General features: G+C 42.3%; 1 protein-coding gene and 1 pseudogene across 1 annotated transcript in view; both read left to right on the forward strand.

Annotated features, from left to right (window-relative positions):
• Positions 1-19,993, forward strand: part of LOC102030590 (leucine-rich repeat-containing protein 37A3-like) — a gene marked incomplete in the record, with an annotated part of 60,473 nt that overhangs the window by 280 nt on the left and 40,200 nt on the right.
• On the forward strand, positions 12,334-12,952 carry LOC102028049 (annotated as a pseudogene).

Below are 19,993 nucleotides of genomic sequence, written 5' to 3' on the forward strand. Positions count from 1 at the left end.
CGGGGCAGGCGCCCGCGTCAGGACCTCGGACAGGGCCGCGGCGGCGAGAGCCCTCGGCGCGGACGCCGGAGAAAGCGCTGCGCTCGGCTCGCTGACGGAGGGCGCCCCACCCCGCGGCTCCCGCTCCCTCTGGGCCTGCGACGCCTTGGCTTCCTGCTGCGCACGGGGGAGCCCCTTCCTCCGTAAGACCCGGTCCTGCGCATGCGTGAGCGCCCAGCCGCTGCGGCCGAGGTCTTCCTCCCTTTCAGCGGCGGCGGAGGCGGGGGACCTCGCAGGGAGGAAGAGGCGGCCGCCCGCTGTCCCTCTGTGTGGACGGAGTCTCCGCCCAGGTTCCTGGGCGCCTCTGTGATGCTGCTCCACGTCCGTGGCAGTGGGAACCCCGAAGCTTCTTTTTTGAGGGGCCGGGTGGCCACCTCTAACTGCTGCTTCTGAATGTCCCTGAGCAGCCTTTTCTGTGTACTCTTCAGGATCCTGTCTCCTGTCCACAGACTTCTTCCCTGCCCATCCTCTGCCACACTAGATTCTTGTGTTTCGGCGTGTCTTAGTTACTTCTTTTGTTGCTGAGACAAAATACTCAACACCTGAAGTTAAAGGAGAAAAGGTGTTTTTTGTTTTTTGTTTTTGGTGGGTTTTTTTTTGTCTTTTTGAGACAGGGTCTCACTATGCAGTTCAGGCTGGCCCTTGAGCTCTTCGTAGCCCAGGCTGGTCTTGAACTCACAACGATCCTCCTGCCTCAGCCTCTGGAGTGCTGAGATCACAGGCATGTGCCACCATGCCTGACCAGAGAAAAGGTTTATTACAGCTCACAGTTTGTAGAGGTTTCAGTTGATAGTTGGCTGGCTCCAAGGCAAGGTGGTATGGCAGAGGGGCAGCGAAGCAGAGAAACAGCAAGCAGCAGGTGAATACAGCAACCCTCTTTCTGTCCTTTATAGTTTGTCCAGGGTACCTGCCCTTAGGGTAGCCTTCCCGTTATCCACTCCCAGAACTATGCCAAACCAGCCAGTGGACTAATTTCGTAATTACACATCCTTGATCCCAGCATCACACACTGTAGATCCAGCCACCTCTGAAAAGCCCCACCTGTGGGCTGATGAAGCCTTGGGGGCACATCTAGACACGAGCCACAACAGGCCCTTGCCAATTTTCTTGTAAAGATTTGAGGATCCTAAATGGCTGGTGTGAATAATGGTGACAGTTTTCTCCCTGCTCCCATACAACCCAGCCCAAAGGCTCTACACACACAAAAATAGGGGTATAAGGTAAGAGATTTTTAATTTGCCTGGTTTTGTACCTATGTGGACTAATGTGGGATAAATCTACAGAATGGTGATTTCTGAATAAATGTTACTTTACCCTAAAATGTACAAGGGAAATAACTACTTCTGTCAGATGCATGGCTGGTTTTCATTTCTGTTCTAACACCTGTCACTTTTCTTGGGGAACCACCTAAAGCTTCTGAGTGGGGGTCAAGGGTGCCATCGTGTGCCTGAGTTTCTTTTCCAGGAGAACTAAGGAGGATGGTGTTGGTGAGGGTCAGGGAATGAGGTAGGAATCACAAGAAAAGGAGGTCGGGATCATACTGTGTGTTTCTTGGAGAGTGCAGCAAAGAGCTATCAGCCAGAAGAAGCACAGCCTGGAAGGAAGCTAAGTCCCTTTAGGGGACACTATTTCCTCTCTTGCTGGTCTGATGGCCTTTTGGAGTGGTTGCTGCCCTCGGGAGGACTCTCAGAGGAAGGAGAGGACCAGGACCTGGGGTGCAAGACTTTGGCCTTTGCAAGGGCTAGGAGTTCTCCCATGGAGTGGGTGGGTTTGTGTCTGTGTAAGCCACCTTTTCTCCATGGTCCTTACAGTCTTCAGGTCCTCTTTCAGTGCCTGTGGTTTCCCACACTTCTGTGCCAGTGGAACTAAGGCAAGCTGAATGGAGAGGGCAGGCAAATGGCATGGGCTTTCAGAGCTGCAGACTTCCAGGGCCTGCCCTCTGGGGCTGGACCTCCATGCTGGACCACACTGAGTTTGGGATGCCACAGCTGGGGCAGCAGAGTTCCCCAGACCACTTTCTTAATCTTCATCTTGGGACCAAGAGGCTTGGACACGTTTGCCTAGTGCTATTTCTTTTTTATTTGGGGTGGGGGTGCAGTTTGCAGCATGCCCGGGACCATGTGGCTTTGGCTTGCACTTGGGGAGTTTCCAGGGTTGTTTGTGGGGCCCGGTGGAGCCTGTGGGCTCACGCTGACTAGGTGACCTTTTGGGGTTTGTTTCCCTTCCCTCTCTGCCCCCTGGAAGAAGCCCAGAGTTGGAAGGTGGAGGACTAGCCTTGTGTGGTTTTTTGGACTTTTTTTTGGGGGGCGGGTCTTTTTGAGACAGGGTCTCACTATGCATTTTAGGCTGACCTTGAGCTCACTTCGTAGCCCAGGCTGGCCTCAAACTCATAGTGATCCTCCTGCCTCAGCCACCTGAGTGCAGGGATTACAGGTGTGCGCCACCATGCCCTGCTAGTCTAGTGTGTTTAAAAAGTGCTGTTTCAGGCTGGCAGAGATGGCTTCGGCAACTGTATTCTCCAGGGCCCTAGAGCCAGCCTATGGCTGACTCTTTCTGGGGTTACTTCTTCAGTACTCTTTCTCTCTCCATTCTACTTGGTTCTACCTTTGTTTGGCCTCAAGTTTATGTTCCTATCTAAAGAGTGTGTAACTTGGGTTTGATAATTAAATTTTCTTGCCTGGCTTTACATTGTGAAGTTTTGTCACAAGAATCACATCTTTTTTGTGATGTGATCAGTGAAAATGCAAGAGAGCTGAGAATTAGAAAGAGTTGAGGTATCTGTCTGAATATCTGAAATTGGGCATCCTAGTTATTGCACTGGACATCATCTTTATTAATGCTTCTCATATCGTGATTATTTAAATCTTACATACTTAATCTTAGTCAAATTTGTTTCTTCTTGTTTGATAGCTATTAAAATACAGGTGATGGCCTAAGCCCAGGACCAAAAATTGCCTTCATGGCACATCAAGAAATCCTTGGAGGAGGAAGGTGATTCCTATGCCCCCTAGATCAGACAGGGTGAGAATGCCTGGTCTTTACCTAAGTAAGACAGTGCCCCTATTCAGCAGAAAGCAGCCATGGAAGGCGGACCCTCCTCCTTCTGCAGCCCCTTATAGATTTTGGAAAGCAAGACTCTAAGCCAGGGAATAGTAAAGGTAGCACAATTGGGTCTGGGAGACCACTAGCCCTCCACCCACCTGAATTTGGGCAACACTCCAGGGCCAATCCTCCTTCTGTTGTCCTAAAAGAAGCAGAAATAAAAATAACAAAGACCCAGACTTACCACCTAGAATTAACAGTCATCTCAGTCTTGTGGGTGGTCATGTCTGTTGTTTTCTCCAGTAGTTCTGTGGTATGCCATGAAGAGGGGTGCTCTACATCCAGTTATTAATTTGTAAATTATACTTGATTTAGAAACTATGATACCTCACCTTTTAGCTGGGGTTATTGAAGTTTTTATTTTTCCATGGTGAAATCCTAGTGAAATTGGGGATGTGGCTCAGGGGTGGAGTATTTGCCTTGCTTATGTGAGATCCTGGGTTTAATGCTGTCTTAGTTACTTTCTTGTTGGGACAAAATACCTGATACCCACAATGGGGGAAGGTTTATTTGAGCTTATGCTTCATAAAGGTTCCAGTCCATAGTGAGATGGTTCCAAGCCAGCGCAGCAAGGCAGAGGGTCATGGCATAGGAGAAGCACTGCATGACGTAGCAGGAAAGAGGCAGCAAGCAGCAGCAACCTCCCTTCTTTCCCTTTTATTCCATCCAGGCTACAAGCCTAGTGGTTGGTGTCACCTCTTTTATTGAATCCATTCAGTCACACCCAGAACTACACTAAACCAATCCATGGACTAATCTAGTACCACACACCCATGACCCAGTTGCCTCGCCAAATCCTTCCCAGGGAGCTCATAAAGTTTTGGGGGATGTTTTAGATATAAAATATAGCATTCTACCCCTGGTCCCAAAAAGACTTATGTGCATCCCTTTATGCAAAATTCATTTAGTCCTTCTCTAAGGGTTGCCAGTGTCCTAACAGTTTCAGCATTGTTGAAAAGTCCAAGTCTAAATTCTTCTCTCTTAACTTCAAGCCCCTGTAAAAATGACAAGAAAGTTATATATTCCCAATTTACAATGGCAAAAGATAAACATTCCAATTCCATAAGGTACAAATAGGGGGATGGGATAAAAAGGAATGGCACCAAAGTAAGACTGAAATCCAGCAGGGCAAATATTCAATCCTATAGTTCCATGTCCAGCATCAAAAACAACCTCTGGCAACATGTCAGCTCCAAAGGGCTTTGGTGGCTCCACCCCTACAGCACTACCCCTGGTGGTCTTTAAGACAAAGCTGAGGTCAGGTGGAGGTCCTCTCCTGGTGGGAGGAGAATAACTGCCCAAGAACTATACAGTATTTATGTATACACTGGGGAGGTTGATGTCAACTTCAACATCTCTACCTAGCAACCAGCTAACAAGCTGGAACAGCTTGTTTACAAGGCTGGAGGAGCTCCCCTTGTTCTCTCATTGTCTTTGTCTTAGCCCCTGCACATGTGATTGATTTCCAGCTTTAGCTGCTCCCTACATCTCCTGCTTTTCTGTTTTGTAAGTGATGGATGTTCAGTTGAAGTTGGAGAGGCTGTGTTTGGAGAACTTGGTAGAAGACTTTTTCATTCTTGATGAACTTACTCATTTAGGCTAAAGATATTCAGTCCAAAGACTTTAGGTACGTATACAGCAAGTTATCCCTATACAGTCTAATAATCCATAACAGTGGTCAGTTACCAGTATAGCTGGCAATTGTCAGAAATTTTAGTGATTTGAACCTTTTACAACTAACATATTACTATGATATTGTTTTTTATACATCTTGTGGTTATACTTTTCTGCTGGGTGTTCAAGACCAAGTTAAGGCAAGACCCATATTAATCAATTTTTTGCTATCTATCAAGGTCAGTTAAGTGTCCTCAGGATTTACCTTGGAATCAAGTATAGCACCTCTTAGATCTGCTGTCAGTGTCAGCTGTCTGGATGAGTCATGGCCATTGCTTGACCAAGCTGCTCTCTGTGAAAGTTTGAGAGATTTTTTCTCTCCTGGTGACTCTCCTTAGGTACAGTATACATTGCTGAATCACTTTTCTCTATGGCCCCATAATCTCATTGATCAAAAGGTCAGGAATTCAACTGATTTGTAGGATGTCGCAGCAGAGGTTCTCTTACGTCCTGGGTCCTCATTGACCTCAGAGGGATAGGAACAAAATATTGGCTATCCTCTTACCCCATCTATCTCTCTAATTCTTTGGTCTCCAAACCTCAGTTGTTAAACATCCAGAAGAGAAGCTTGATGACATTATACTGTAATGGAGGCAGTAAGATTAATATCAAACACCTTAGAATATAAAATGGAACTGTTATTTTCTAACAACCATGGACATCCTAATATTTAAATCCTTATGGAATGTTAACAGATCACAGTTACATATTTTTACACAAAAATTTAGAAATCAAAACCATACATAACATTGCAGCATGACAATCATGATAACATTTTCTAACATACCTAATTTTTCATTTTGACATAACATAATCCTTTTAGCCAATTATCTCTATCTAATATATAAGAAGATTTTACCTTATTTGTTGTCCTTTAATGGGATATATGTAACATAAGTTTTTGTTAAAGGCAGAGGTATGAATCTGAAAGAAAGTCTTAAAACCATAAGCAATCCTTTTTTTTTTTTTTTTTTTTTTTTTTTTTTTGGTTTTTCTCTGGTACCAGGAACCGAACTCACGACCTTGCGCTTGCCAGGCAGGCACTTTTGCCGCTGAGCTAAATCCCCAGCCCCAGCAATCCTTGTTTTACATTTTGGAAGACCTGTACATCTGGAATCATGAATACATTTAATACATCATGAGATTAACACTAATGAATCGCCATATACCTGTGAAAACCTTTGTTTCTTATTTAGTTTTGTACCAGGAGCATCTTTTGTGAGAAAACCTTATTTTATTTATTTATTTTTTCTCTAGAAAACTTTCTTTTGACCTGTGACCAAATTATTGGCATGGCTTCCAAGAGACTGTTGAACTCACTGGGGACTCCTTATTAATGAACAAAGGTTAGCCACCCCTCTATTCACCAATGGGAGTCCCGTCCAGTAATCTCTTCCCACCCTCAGGAATTTTTGTTAATTATTTTATTTTATTTATTTTTTTGTTTTTGTTTTTTTTTGGTTTTTCTCCGGTACCGGGAACCGAACTCACGACCTTGCGCTTGCCAGGCAGGCGCTTTGCCACTGAGCTAAATCCCCAGCCCCTGTTAATTATTTTAAATTTTTTGATGACCTATGAGTAAACCAATTTTGATATCACTTAGACTAGCTGATAACCCAGGTGAAAGCATGCTTTGAAGTCTACACCCCAAATATTATGTTATGAACAATGCTTCAAAAATGCAAAGGGGAAAGAAGGAAAATTGAAAAACGGTTGAGCTCAAATAAAAGGGAATAGCTGTTCACAGAATGACAGACAAACAAGTACACAAATATACAGAACAAACAGACATCTTTACAAAATCAGAGTGCACTCAAATATATTTTTGACCAAATTGAATTATAGTAACTCTACTACAATTTTAGAAATTTATAATTATAAATAGACTAGTCAGATTTTGTTGTTCATCAATTTTCAGAGATCTCTTATCAGAAAAATTTGGAAGGAATAGAATCTTTTATCTATAATTAATATGCATTATTTTTGTAATTGAATTTTGATCATATGGTGAGAAACCTGTATCATATATTTTGGAAGAGGAAGCTGTCATATAGCCTCCCTTACCCTAAGATAAGCCATCTATGAAAACAGAAGCAAACTGAATTAACTTGTCTGAAGGGTAATGACAGTAACACCAGAAAAATTAGCCCAAAAGGTGGGTGAAGCCAATTAATATTACCAAATAAAGCCTGAAAATCATTTAAGGTTGATCTGAACAGTTTGGGTAATTCATCTTTGTTGGATAAGGTGACCCAAATATGAAGAAGTTGTCATAGCTTGCACCCCTTTGAGGCCACCACCAGGCCTGCCATTATTTAAATGGAATGTCAAAATCAAGTGACTGTTCCAACCTTATTGTTTTCAGATTGTACTCCAAACCCTTATACCTGTTTGCAAAATACCAAAACTTTTCTATACCAATTAAATTTAGGACTGTAGGGCCGGGGATATAGCTCAGTGTCATAAGCGCCTGCCTGGCAAGCGCAAGGTCCTGAGTTAGATTCCTGGTACCAAATAAATAAATAAATAAATTTAGGACAGTAAAATAGGTAATTAACCTCATTAGGAATCAAGAGAACTTTAAGTAATCTTTTTTAAAAAATACCCCCATTATTGTAAATTTTAGGAAGTATGATTTTTTAAATTAAAGGCAAAATGTCTTTTATCTTAAGGGTGGAAACAACTTTTTAAATTAATTGCCTTAAGGGGAAAATATAAAGGCTTCTCTTTTAGTGTCAATTGTAATGGAGAGAGAGAGAAAACCCAGTCTATTCCCTATGAGGCAGAAATTCTCTGGGAGGCTCTATTCCCTGCAAGGAGGAATGGCCTTTTGCATCCTTCCAGGTTAGCAACTTAGCACTTTTGCTAGGGTGAGCAACATTGTCCACCCCCTGTGAGTCTGTATTGGCCACATCCAGAGGCCATGCTTTAAGCCAGTGGTGTTGGGCAGTAACTGAAACATCTGTGTGTCTAAAAGCCCTTTAAATATTTTTCCTTCAATAGATAATTCCATCTCAGAGGGATTTTGTTTAATCCATTGAGCTCAATAGGTGTCAGAAGACCCAAAGTCCTTGGATCCCTTTTTCTTATTTATAATTTTTATTAATTTTTATCAAGGGAAGAATGACCAATTAAGTGATACAAGAGTCTGGGGTAATTAAGTTTTGAATAATTGAATTGTAACCTCGATTTTTTTTTATATAGCCTGAGTCAGTGACACTGGGCAAAACCTGGAGACCTCTTTGCAGCCTTTGGCTACAGATTTTACTCTACCACCTCAGGGCTGGGTGAGCTGCTGGCAGTGGCTCATTGTCTTACTTTATTATGGGGAATGGGCTCCTCATCCCCACCCTGGAAACAAGCAGCCTTGTTTTTTTCTTTCTTCTAGGCTGTGAATAAATAACCTGAATGATAGCTGCTGCAAAGGCAGCCCCTTGCACATATGAGGAGATAATGTCTGCACAAATCTGAAGACATATAATTTGTCTTGGATCATTGGGAGCTTGAACTTTAGTAACACAGTAGGCATATTGAAAATCCTCCATGGACTCCCCCATCACTCCTTTCTTATTAGATTGAGCAAGGTTAGAGGATTCAAGCTCTATTGGTGGCATTTCGGTTCCACCCTCCTTTTCCAACTCATGATTTGATTTTAAAATAGTGTTCTGAGCCAAATCCTTTGTGGTTGTAAAATCTCTTCTAACCAAAATCCAAAAAAGAACAGTAAATGCAGAAATCAAGCATGCAAAAAACACTTCTATATATGTATACTTCTGTGAGTCTGAAGACTCTATTTGCCCCATTTTTAACTACCAGTAATTCAATATACCTTTCTCTCTTTGGCTTCTTTTAAGCCTGTTTCTGGCAGACTTTGCACGTGTGATTGATTTTCAGCTTCAGCCATTCCCTACAGTTGTAACCCTCATAGCTTCTCTCTTGGGGTAGCTGTGGTCCCTCCTCACAGCTTTCCTCCCACAATCCATGTTCATGGTTTCTCTAACTTTCTGGGGTCTCCCCTGCATGTTTGGCTTTACACTCACAGCTTCACACACTGCCCTTTCAGGTACACTGCCTGGCCTTCTAGGCCTTCTGGCTGGAAGCCTTCCTGGCCACAAAACCCTTGCATTCTGCATGGGTCTAAAACCAGCACCATGTGCATGATGCCAGGGTCTGCTGCCAGCTGGAACAGTAGTCTGGCTTCCTTCTGTCTTGACTGTAGGGATCAAGGGTCTGCATTGCTGAATTCTATGAATCCAATCCCGAGGAGCAAATTTCTTAGGCCACCACCATCTTGGAACATAGTTGACCTAGGGCTCTCTTCTCAAAGCAATCTTTCACTTTTGCAATTTTGAGGCTGCAAAGGGTAGAGTCCTGCTTGTTCTCATGATGCCCTCAATCTACCTTTTCCATTGTCTTCCTTTTGAACAACCATGTTCTCCTGTACTCGGTCTCTGCAGGCCTTCACTTTACTAGAGCTTCTTTTCTGGCCAAACTCAAATGTTTTAAATAAAACTGCTAGGCCATTTGCTCTTGATTCTGAAGGTACAGCTGGCTAAAAACTTCCAGTAGTATCCATGCTATCACCTCAACATTAGACTTTCTTGAAATTTCTTCTGCCAGATTAATTATTCCACTGCCTATATGCCTAGTCTCCCACAGTGTGGGAGAAGAAAGCAAGATGTGGACAAATTTTCAACCAGAGAATAGCACATGTGTTCTGGAGTCTGACAGCCAATGGAGTTCTTTTTCCTAACTGAAATCTCCTGAGCCTAGTCTTTACTGGCTGCAGTTCTTTCAGCATTTTGTTCTTCTGAGCTCTGACCAGAATCTCCCGTCAAGCTCATCTTACAGGAGTCTAGGACTGTTGGTCTAGCTGAAATTTCCAAACCTTTCCAAAGTCTTCCCACAAACCAGTTTCAAAGACTTCTGAACAACATGGTCAGGTAGCATCACAACAATGACCCCACTTCTCTGGTACCAAAATCTGTCCGAGTTACTTTCTTGTTGCTTGGGAAAAAAATACCTGACATCTACAAATTAAAAGAGGAAAGTTTTATTTTAGTTCACAGTTCATAGAGGTTTCAGTCCATAGTGAAATGGCTCCAAGGCAGGTCAGCAAGGCTGAGGGGCATAGCAGAGGAGAAACAGTTCATGGTGTGGCAGACATGAGGTAGCAAGCAGCATCCTCCCTTCTTTCCCTTTTATTCCATCCAGGCTACAAGCCTATTTGTTGGTGCCACCCACAGCTGGGATGAGTCTTCTCTCTTCTGTTGAATCCATTCAGTCACATCCAGAATCATGCTAAACAGGGTATGTATCTCAAGGGAAAGGTCTTGAGTTCAATCTCCAGTTGAATGAAAACAGATGAAAAGATTTCTATAAACTCTTGTGTAAACATTCATTTCTTTGTGCATTTATGGAATGTTTTGATCAGAAAGAGTGGAAGATGGATACCTGGAGAAGATGTGCCAATACATAATGAGTTTTTCTAGAATCCACAGCCTTCTGCTTTGGGGCTAAGTCCAGAGCAGGCTATTGAACTGGAGCAGATAGGCTGCTGTGGCTGGTGAGCAAGGAACAGACAGGTCACCTTCTCTACCTCCAAATCCTTCTCACTGTGATTCCAGCCTAGATGCACAGCAGACTGGGGTGTGTAGGAGTGGGGGTTTCCAATTGTTAGTGTGAAATGTCTGGGAAGATAGCAGAGTAATGAACAGCAGAGAAAGAGCCTCTTTGAGATTTGGTATTCAGACACTAGAATATAACAACATAAGGAAGAGTAGAAGGTGGAGAGTGGGTACCCAGGGTCTGTGAAGGATCTGAAGTTAGAATCGAAGCCCATGGGGAGAGCAAGGAGAGAGACCTCAATGCAGAAGGAGGTGGCAAGCAGCACTTTCTCTCTGAGCCCTGACTCACTGTGTGGGAGGGGCAGTTCAAACCTGCAGACTCGGGGTGATTACTAATGATATTAGAGGCATCCACAGAGAGAGGCACCAGTGGAAAAAAAGCAGTGGACACAGCAGAGTGCAGTAGCTGGTGAGTTACTCAGGTTCAGACATCACCCAGGGGAGAGCATTTGGCCAGGAGCCATCTTAGAGAGGGGCCAACTGAGCTCAGAGCTCAGAATGGCTGTGGGCTTGCTCCATCTAGTGCCTTCCAGTTTCAGGGTGAGGCTGCCAAGTTCAAGTCAGCAGGAGGTCAAGGAGCTGATTTCAGGCTGGCAGAAGACACATAAAGTGTTGCAAGCTAGACAAATCAGATTCCAGCCACTCAGCCAGAAATCAGCCTGAACTTCAGTGGAACTACAAGTGAAGTCTTGCTGGGATTACCCATTACCCAACCATAAAGCTACACCTGGCTTGCTGGGATCAATCAACACAAATGGACTCTGTCTGCCCATGTTGTTCTATCAGTGACAGCAGAGACATGCTTTGAAGTGGGCATTTCTTTTCTTCCTTTTTTTTCTTTTCTTTTTGTTTGTTTTTCCTTGTTTATTCTTGTTTTTATGAGTGTGAACATTGTTTCTAAGTTTTTTGTTGTTGCTATTGTTCTGTTCTGGATTTTATTTCTTCCTTTCCTCCTCTATGTTCTTCACCAGTTTCCCAAAGTTTGGGTAATCTTTCTTTGTCCTTCAGGTTCTAATTTCTTCTTCTTCTATTTCTTTATTTTTCCTCCACCCCTTTTATACTTTCTCCCCTGAGGGTGAAATCACCATACTGAGGGTTTACTTACTCTGTACAATTTTCTGGATTGTAGTACATTTTGTATATAACCATAAGTCTAGTACATACAACAAAAGGCGGCAAATTAATAGTTACCACAGTTGTCATTTTCTAGGTTGTATTTTATGCTATTGTTATTGCTGATTCTATTACTTTAGCCAACGTGACATAATCATTCAAATCAGTTGTTCTTCCTGGTTTACCAAGACTGAGATTGCCTAAGGGTCATAAACAATACTATGGGACAGTGCCAAAGAACCATGGGCTAGGCCAAATAGGCAGCAACTTCTCATCCCCAATAAATTAAAGAGGTAGGATCTTGCAACAGATTCAAAGCCCAAAAGCCAGCTGCACCTGAAAGACATCTAAGAGAAGTAGTCATTTCCTAAGTGTTCTAAATACTGGCAATAAAGATACTTGCTATAGTATCAACCCATGAATTAAACAACAACAACAAAAAGTAGAAAATGAGAAGACACTTAAGCAAGCTGCAACCCTAGACTTCCATCTCACCAAAGGCAAATCCAGAGGGCAATGATATGGAACAATTCAAAAACTACCCATTTGGACTCTCTGAAGTTGTGACAGCAGAAGTAACAAAGCACATGAGTGAGGTTCTAGAAAAAATAAAATCAGAAATAATTTCTCAGGTAGCTACAGAGACAGTGACCATAGTGAGAGACATGCTTAGTGACTCTAGAGAAGATACAGATTTAAAAAATGGAAGAGCCTAGGAAAATGATGGAAACCGTGAATGTCCAGTCATGGAAAGAAATGGAATAGATTTTAAAAGATATTCAGGAGATTAAAAATTCAAAGTACATGCAGCAGAATGAGCCAGTGTGAGGACAGAATTTCATAGCAGATAGGCTTTCAGGTGCGGCGTGGCCTTTTCACATGTCCCAGGGCTGGAGTGCAGGTTTCTCTTTGTGGAGGCAACGCGATAGCAGAATCTGAGTTGCAGGGCAGGATCCATGGCAGGAAAGGCATTTTGGAAGTTTCTCACACTGTTTAACCAAGTATTGGTTGAAAGGAATGCAGCTGAAACTGTCACCAAAAGAGGCATTATGCTTCTAGAAAAATCTCAAGGCAAAGTACTGCAGGCAATGTTGGTAGCTGTGGGGTTGAACTCTAAGGGAAAGGGCAGAGAGATCCAACCAGTTTGTGTAAAAGTTGGAGATAAAGTTCTTCTTCCAGAATATGGAGGCACCAAAGTAGTTCTAGACGACAAAGATTATTTCTTATTTACAGATGGTGAAATTCTTGGAAAATATGTAGAATGAAGTAAGTCACTGTTGAAATGGCATCACGATGCTGCTCATTCCACTGAAGTTCTGCAATCTTTCATCATGTAAATAATTTCCATGTCTTTTTAATAATAAACTGATGATATCTAAACTAATGACATCTATTATCTCTGAAGTTGAGTTTCACTGTGCTGGTATAAACACTTCCAAATAAAATATGTAAATGAGTGGTTAAAAAAAGGAGATAGAGGGGCCAGGGATATAGCTCAGTGGCACAGCGCCTGCCTGGCAAGCATGAGGTTGTGAGTTTGATTCCCAGTACAAAAAAAAAAAAAAAAAAGAAAGAAAAGAAAAGAGATAGGCTTGTAGTTAGTAATCAGGAAAAGAAAGAGTTCTTTAAAATAGCAAGGGACCATGAGAAATCAATCTAGCAGCTGCTAGATGGTGAAAAGAAGAATAACGTAAGACTCATTGGATTCAATTAAAAAACAGGAGATAGTGCAAATGACATAAAATACCAGTTCAAATATGTCATGGCAGAAAACTTCCCAAGCAGGGACAAAGAATGTGATATACAGATAAGTGAGGCATATAGAATTCCAATTAGCTGGGCCAGGGATATAGCTCAGTGTTGCAAGCGCCTGCCTGGCAAGCATGAGGTCATGAGTTTGATTCCCAGTACCAAAAAAAAAAGCCAATTAGCCATGATAAAAAAAATGTACACCAAGGGATATAATAGTCCAGATTCCAGAAATTCAACACAAGAAAAAATATTTAAACAGAGAAGAAACAGATCATCTATAAAGGTGATCCCATTAGAATCACAGCAGACTTCTCAAAACAAACCCTCAAGTCGAATTTGGAGTGAAGTATTTCAAGACCTAAAAGAAAACAACCTCCAATCCAGATTGATGTACCCCACACAAAACTATCTTTCAAAACTGATGGAGAAGTAAGATACTTCCATGACAAAGAACACCTGAGGAAATCCATGAACACAAAACCAGCACCACAAAATGTTCTGAAGGATATTCTAGAAAGAGGTAATGAGGAGCAACTCCAAGAACCCCAACAGAATGAATCCACCAGGCAAGGCAAGCAATTAAGTAGGAGGAAAAAGGAAGCAAACAAAGGAAAATAACATGACATGGATAAGTCAACACATATCAGTTATAATTATCAATGTTAATTGTCTTATTTACCAATCAAAAGAAACAGAATGGATCAAGAAGTAAGATCCAACAATATGGTGCATATGAGAAACACAATTAAAAAAATTTGTAGCCAGGCGTGGTGGTGCATACCTGTAATCCCAGCACTCAGGAGGCTGAGGCAGGAGGATCATCATGAGTTTGAGACCAGCCTGGGCTACAAAGTGAGTTCAAGTCCAGCCTGAACTGTATAACAAAGGACTATGCTCAACTCATGGGATAATGAAAGCAGTCTGTGTCAAAAAGACAAAAAAAAAAAAAATTTGTAGACTGAAAACCAAAGAATAGAAAACCATAATCCATGTGACAGGAACCCAGAAGAAAGCAAGGTCACTATTGTATTTGCAGACAAAGTGGATTTCAAGCACAGATTGATTAAGAGAGACAAAGAAAGTCACTATATCCTTATAAAGAGAACAATCCAAAAGGAACAGATAACAATCATAAATATATGTGCACCCAACTATGTAAAACAAATATTAACAAACATGAAAAGTCAAATAAGCACTAATACAATGGTGATTGGGGACCTCTATACCCTACTGTCACAAATAGATCAACTAGACAAAAAAATCAATGAAATATTAGAACTGAAACAGACTTTTGAATAAATGGGCTTAGTAGATGTCTACAGTTTGTTTCAACCCGCAACATCAGAATACACCTTCTTCTCAGCTGCACTTGAGTTGTTCTACAAAATAAAGTACCAACTAGCTCATAGAACATGCTTAAGTAAATGCAAAGGAACTGAAATTATCCCATGCATATTAGCAGATCATAGTGTAATGAAATTGCAAATCAATTGCAAAAGAAACCACAAGAAAAAATTCATAAACACATGGAAATTAAGTAACATTCCCCTGAACAACCAACAGGTCACAGATGAAATTAAAGAAAAAACTGGACCATTTCTACAATTAAACAATAATGCCAATACAATGTATTAGAACTCATGGGACACAATGAAAGCAGTCCTGATAGAAAAGAAGACGTTAAATTACCATTACTTGGGGATGACATGATACACTACATAGAAAACCCCCAAAACTCCACCAAAAGACTTCTAGGTTGAATAACCAAATTCAGTAGTGTAACTGGATACAAAGTCAAACACTCCTTGGTTCCTGTCTCTAAGACTACAAAGTTCTCTAAAATACACACAATTGGCATTTCATACAGATTTTTAAACAAGGACATTTACAGGAAAATGCATTTAGAAATCTAAAGAATGTCTCTCATAGGTGTTACCACTCTGTGCAGAAAGTTTTAGAATAAGAAAAGATCTGAATTGATCCTTGTTAACTTCTTTTCAGAGAGTGATAAATAACTGTGAATCACAGATCCAGAGAGGGGACCATAGATGTCAGAAGTGAAGCAGAACTGCAGAATTTAATTCAGGTGTGTGGGATTAGCCAATGTACCCAAGATTCAAACAATCAGCAGTAAAAAAAAAAAACAAAAACAAAAAGAGTAGGGATGAAACTAAAGTCCCATCCTGGGCCCTGACCTCTAGTTTGAAGTTTGGGGAACAGAACTGAGGCGTCTCAGATGCTCCTCCAGTCATGGACCCAGGCGAGGGGCTGGGCTTCTCTGAAGGGCCTGAGAAAGTCCCTAAACTACCCTCATACAGTATCCCAGGGGTCAGAGTAACCACAGCCTTAAGTAAAGTTATGTTGTAACTTTGAACACAATGCTGCCTTTCAATATGGTGTGAGAAGCTCTCAGCTTCTCCCTGCATCTGTAATACAATATTGTGCTGAAGAACATTTCTATAAAATAGTTGTGTAAAAACCTCTCATGAGGGATTGCATTGCTAGAGTAATTTCTAAAAGAAAGTAGTCATTATTTAATATATTTAGGATGTTTAGAAAGGAGGGGGCAAAAATGTTTTTCATGCCAGTGGGAACTTAATTTGAGGATTTTGCCTTTTGTAAAAGTATTGGAAGTTCTTTCCATGTAAAAGAATAATTTTAGTTCAACCCAAATAAAACCATCCAAGGTAACATCAGACATTAAGAAGTCTGTCTTCCTGTGAAATGTAAGAGGACAGTCACCACTGATTTCAGAAATCTGATTATATAACAGATCCACCCCTAAATAACATGACTTCTGAATCAGTTCCTTTTCAAATCATTACTGCATTCCCAGCCATGTGCAAGGCACTCGAGATGAGAGAATGAAGCATCTTCTTAGATTTTACATGCTAGGGCTGTGCCAGAGAAGAAACAAGTAGCAAAATTAATGCAAGAAGAACTGTAAAATTCTGGGCAATAAAGGCAAGGCAGGAGACATCACAGTCCCTGACTTGAAATTATACTGCAAAGCTACCGTGAAAATGTCAACATGGTATTGGCAAAAAAACCAGACCTGAGGATCAGCAGAACAGATTAGAAGATGCAGACACAACTACAAACACACTCAGCCACCTTATCTTTGACAAAGAGGCCAAACATGTTCACTAGAAGAAAGATAGCCTCTTTAATAAATGGTGCTAGTCTTTCTATGTGCCAAAGACTAAAACTAGACCCATGTCTATTACCATGCACTAAACTAAAGACAAAATGGATCAAAGGTCTAAATATTAAAACAGAAATACTAAATCTATTGGAAGAGAAAGTAGGTAGAAATCTTGAAGACACTGGTGTGTAGACAGAGAGAACAAAATGAACTGAAAACCCAGACTGCACAGGAAATACTTCAAAGAATCAACAACTGAGATCTCATCTTATTAAAAAGCATTTGCACATCAAAAGAAATCACCAATAGAGTGAAGATACAACCCACAGGGCAGGAAAAAATTTTAGCCAGTTGTCCCTCAGACAAAGGACTTTTATCTAGAACATACAAAGAATTAAAAAAATCAGATCCCCTAAATTCAAAGACCCAATCCAAAAGTGGGCATCTGAGATGAATATGTACTTCTCAAGTGAAGAAATACAAATGGCAAATACATATATGAAAAAATGTTCATATCTTTGGTCATTCAAGAAATGCAAATCAAAACAACACTGAGATTCCATCTTACCCCAGAAAGAATGGCTATCATCATGAAATCAACCAATATCAAATGCTGGAGAGGCTGTGGGGAAAAAGGAAACTTTCTCTACTGTTAGTGGAAGTGCAGACTGGAGCAACCACTATAGAAATCAGTATGGAGATTACTCAAAAAGCTAGGATTAGAGGTCCCATTCAACCTAGCTATTGCTCTTCTGGGTATCTTACCAGAAAAATTAAAAATATCATATACCATAGTTATACCTGTGCGCCTATGTTTATAGAAGCACAATTTGTAATAGCTAAATCTTGTAAACAACCCAAATGCCCATCAGCGAAGGAATGGATAAAAAAGGTGTGATTTTTTTATACAATGGGGTACTACTCTACCACAAATAAGGATAAACTCGAGACTTTTATAGGTAAATGGATGCAACTTGAGACCATACTCATAAGTGAAATCAGACTCACATGTGTAAACATCATATTGTCTCCCTAATGTGAGAAATTGAGTTAATAAGTTCTAAAATGTACAACAGATATTGTGAAATGGGAAGAAATTACGCAAAAGGAAAAAGGAACTAGGCTAGAGAAAAGGGGAAAGGAAGGAAGATAAAAGGGGAAAAAAGTACAGTTTAGTTACACTACTAATGTCTCTTAGTTCATTGAAAAGAAAGGTTCGTATCAATTGGAGAATTTTTTTGGGGGGGAGGGTTTTCTCCGGTACCAGGAACCGAACTCACGACCTTGCGCTTGCCAGGCAGGCGCTTTGCCGCTGAGCTAAATCCCCAACCCTAATTGGAGAATTTTTTATAACCCGTATCTTGTACTCTGATTAACTACTTTAAAGGTAACAATATGCAATGTATTAACTATTATTATTCTACTATTTCATTATGAAATTTTAATTTTTTCCATAAAAAAAGAACTGTGAAGGAAGTAGATTTGGAATAGTATTTCTAGAGAAGTATTTAACCTGAAGACTTCAGTGTCCTAAGTCTCTTCTCCATGTGTACACACTTGGGAGATTTATGATAAGTGATGTCATATCTAGACACAGCTAGATTGAGCCCTGGTGGGCTGGGGAGAGTTCTCCCAGACTAATGTAAAGCGCTATGCATTGATCCAAACCCTGTCACTCAGGTTAAACTGCCCAACACCCAAAGCTCTCCTGCAGAAATTTGGAGTCATCATGGAGTCTATGAGTTCCAGTCTGACAAAGAGGACTGAATTATGAAATAGAGAAACCCTTACTGAGTTTAGACCAAATAGCAACATTGTGGAACAAAACACCTTCATGTGTGTTCTTGATTCCTCCCTAACTGGTCCTAATTTTGGAGGTCTGTTGTTTTGCTTGGAAGCAGTGCAGCCAAGGGGCCAAAGATTATCTCTGGGGTTTCAGTGTGAAGGAGGAAGAGCTCCAGTTGCCAGGGCTGGACCAGCACTTCTGAGCATCCCAAGGCCTAACCTTGACATCTGTAGGAACCTCTGCCTCACCCTACCCCACCTGCTGGAGGCCCAAAAACACCCACCCAAGGCAGTCACACACCCTGCATTGCCCCAGGGGAAGTGGCCCTATGAAAGGCTGCTGTCACTTTTTAAGGGAAAGGGAGTAATGCCTGGTCACTGCTGGGCAAACCCTAATAAAGGTTTCCTAAACTATGATGTCATAAAGGGTAGGGAATGGCAGAATGTGGGTATGCACAGTTACCAAGGCACTTGCTACACAGGTGGTTGCCAGAAAGGTTCTAGCAGACCTAGCATCAGCACCATACTGGCCTAGATCTCTACAACCCAACCTTGCCCTCTCATGTTTTTGCTGCGCTCCTGGGCTGCATGGTTGCTGGTGTGGCCACACTTGTGGCTACTGGTCCCAGCTGCTCCACAGCCAGCCTGGGCCCCACACCCAGTCCACCTGAACTCTGAGCCCCTGGGGCCAAGTAAGCCCTCTTCCCTCAATTCTGATCTCCCACCTGAATTGATCCATGCCCTTACTCCCCTGGCCGACCTCGGGAACTTTGATTACCTGGATCCTTTGGGGCCCACCAAGATGTTGTCTCCACCTCAGAAGTTTTCTGGACATCTATCCCCAGAGCTGGATGAGTTTGCTGCTCCACATCAGAGTCTGGGTGCCAAGCTACCTTGGCAAGAGAGGCTCACAGAGCTCGTTCCAATGCTTGATGGGGGTCAGAATCAAGCTCTCGCTGTGCCTCTTCGCCTCAAAAGGAAGATCCAGACTGCCAGGCCACATCAGCCTGCAGACCACCAGGCCTTTGAAATGCTTGTTCCACCTCTAGACGGTCAGAGGTCAAAAGCAGCAAAGTTTCTTTCACACTTGAACAAGAAGGAGCTAGCTCAGCTTGCTAAGGTGGAGGTTGGAACTCTGCATCAGCTTGCAAAACCTAAGCTTCAGCAAAAAACCCCACAGGATGACTATGTAGACCCAAGTGCGGACATAGATGATCACAACAGCCTTGATCTGGAATCCCAGGAGAATCCAGAGGAGCCTCCAGAGCCCTCTGGACAAACTGTACGTTCTCGGCTCCAGCTGGAGGCCCAGACTCTCCACCCAGAGACTGCCCGGGGCCAGTCCCCTCCACCTCAGCAAGAAATCACAGGTCAGCTCTCACAGCGCCCCCAGGAAGTGGAGTCTTCTTCCACCCAGCAGGAGGCCCAGGCCCAGCCAGCACATGCTGCTAAGGAGTGTGCAGATCAGCTGTTGATGCCTCAAAAGGGAACAGCTCCAGCTTCATGTAGTAGGGAAGCTCATCCCTCACACTCACCACTTGTCACAGTTAATGTGGCGATGCAGATTATGATTACTGACCAGGCAGGGAAGGAGGTTCTACTTAGTCCAAGCCAGCAGCAGGTGCCAGCCTCACCTCCACAGAGTCATGAGGTGGTGGAACCTTCTCCAGCCCAGCAGGAGGCCCCATCTCAGACTCTAGGCTCTACTATAAGGGCTAAGCCTTCTCCCTGGCAGCAGAAGCAGCTAACTCAATCT

The sequence above is a fragment of the Chinchilla lanigera genome, unplaced genomic scaffold, assembly GCF_000276665.1.
Source record: "Chinchilla lanigera isolate Chin_1 unplaced genomic scaffold, ChiLan1.0 scaffold00050, whole genome shotgun sequence".
Lineage (NCBI taxonomy): Eukaryota > Metazoa > Chordata > Mammalia > Rodentia > Chinchillidae > Chinchilla > Chinchilla lanigera.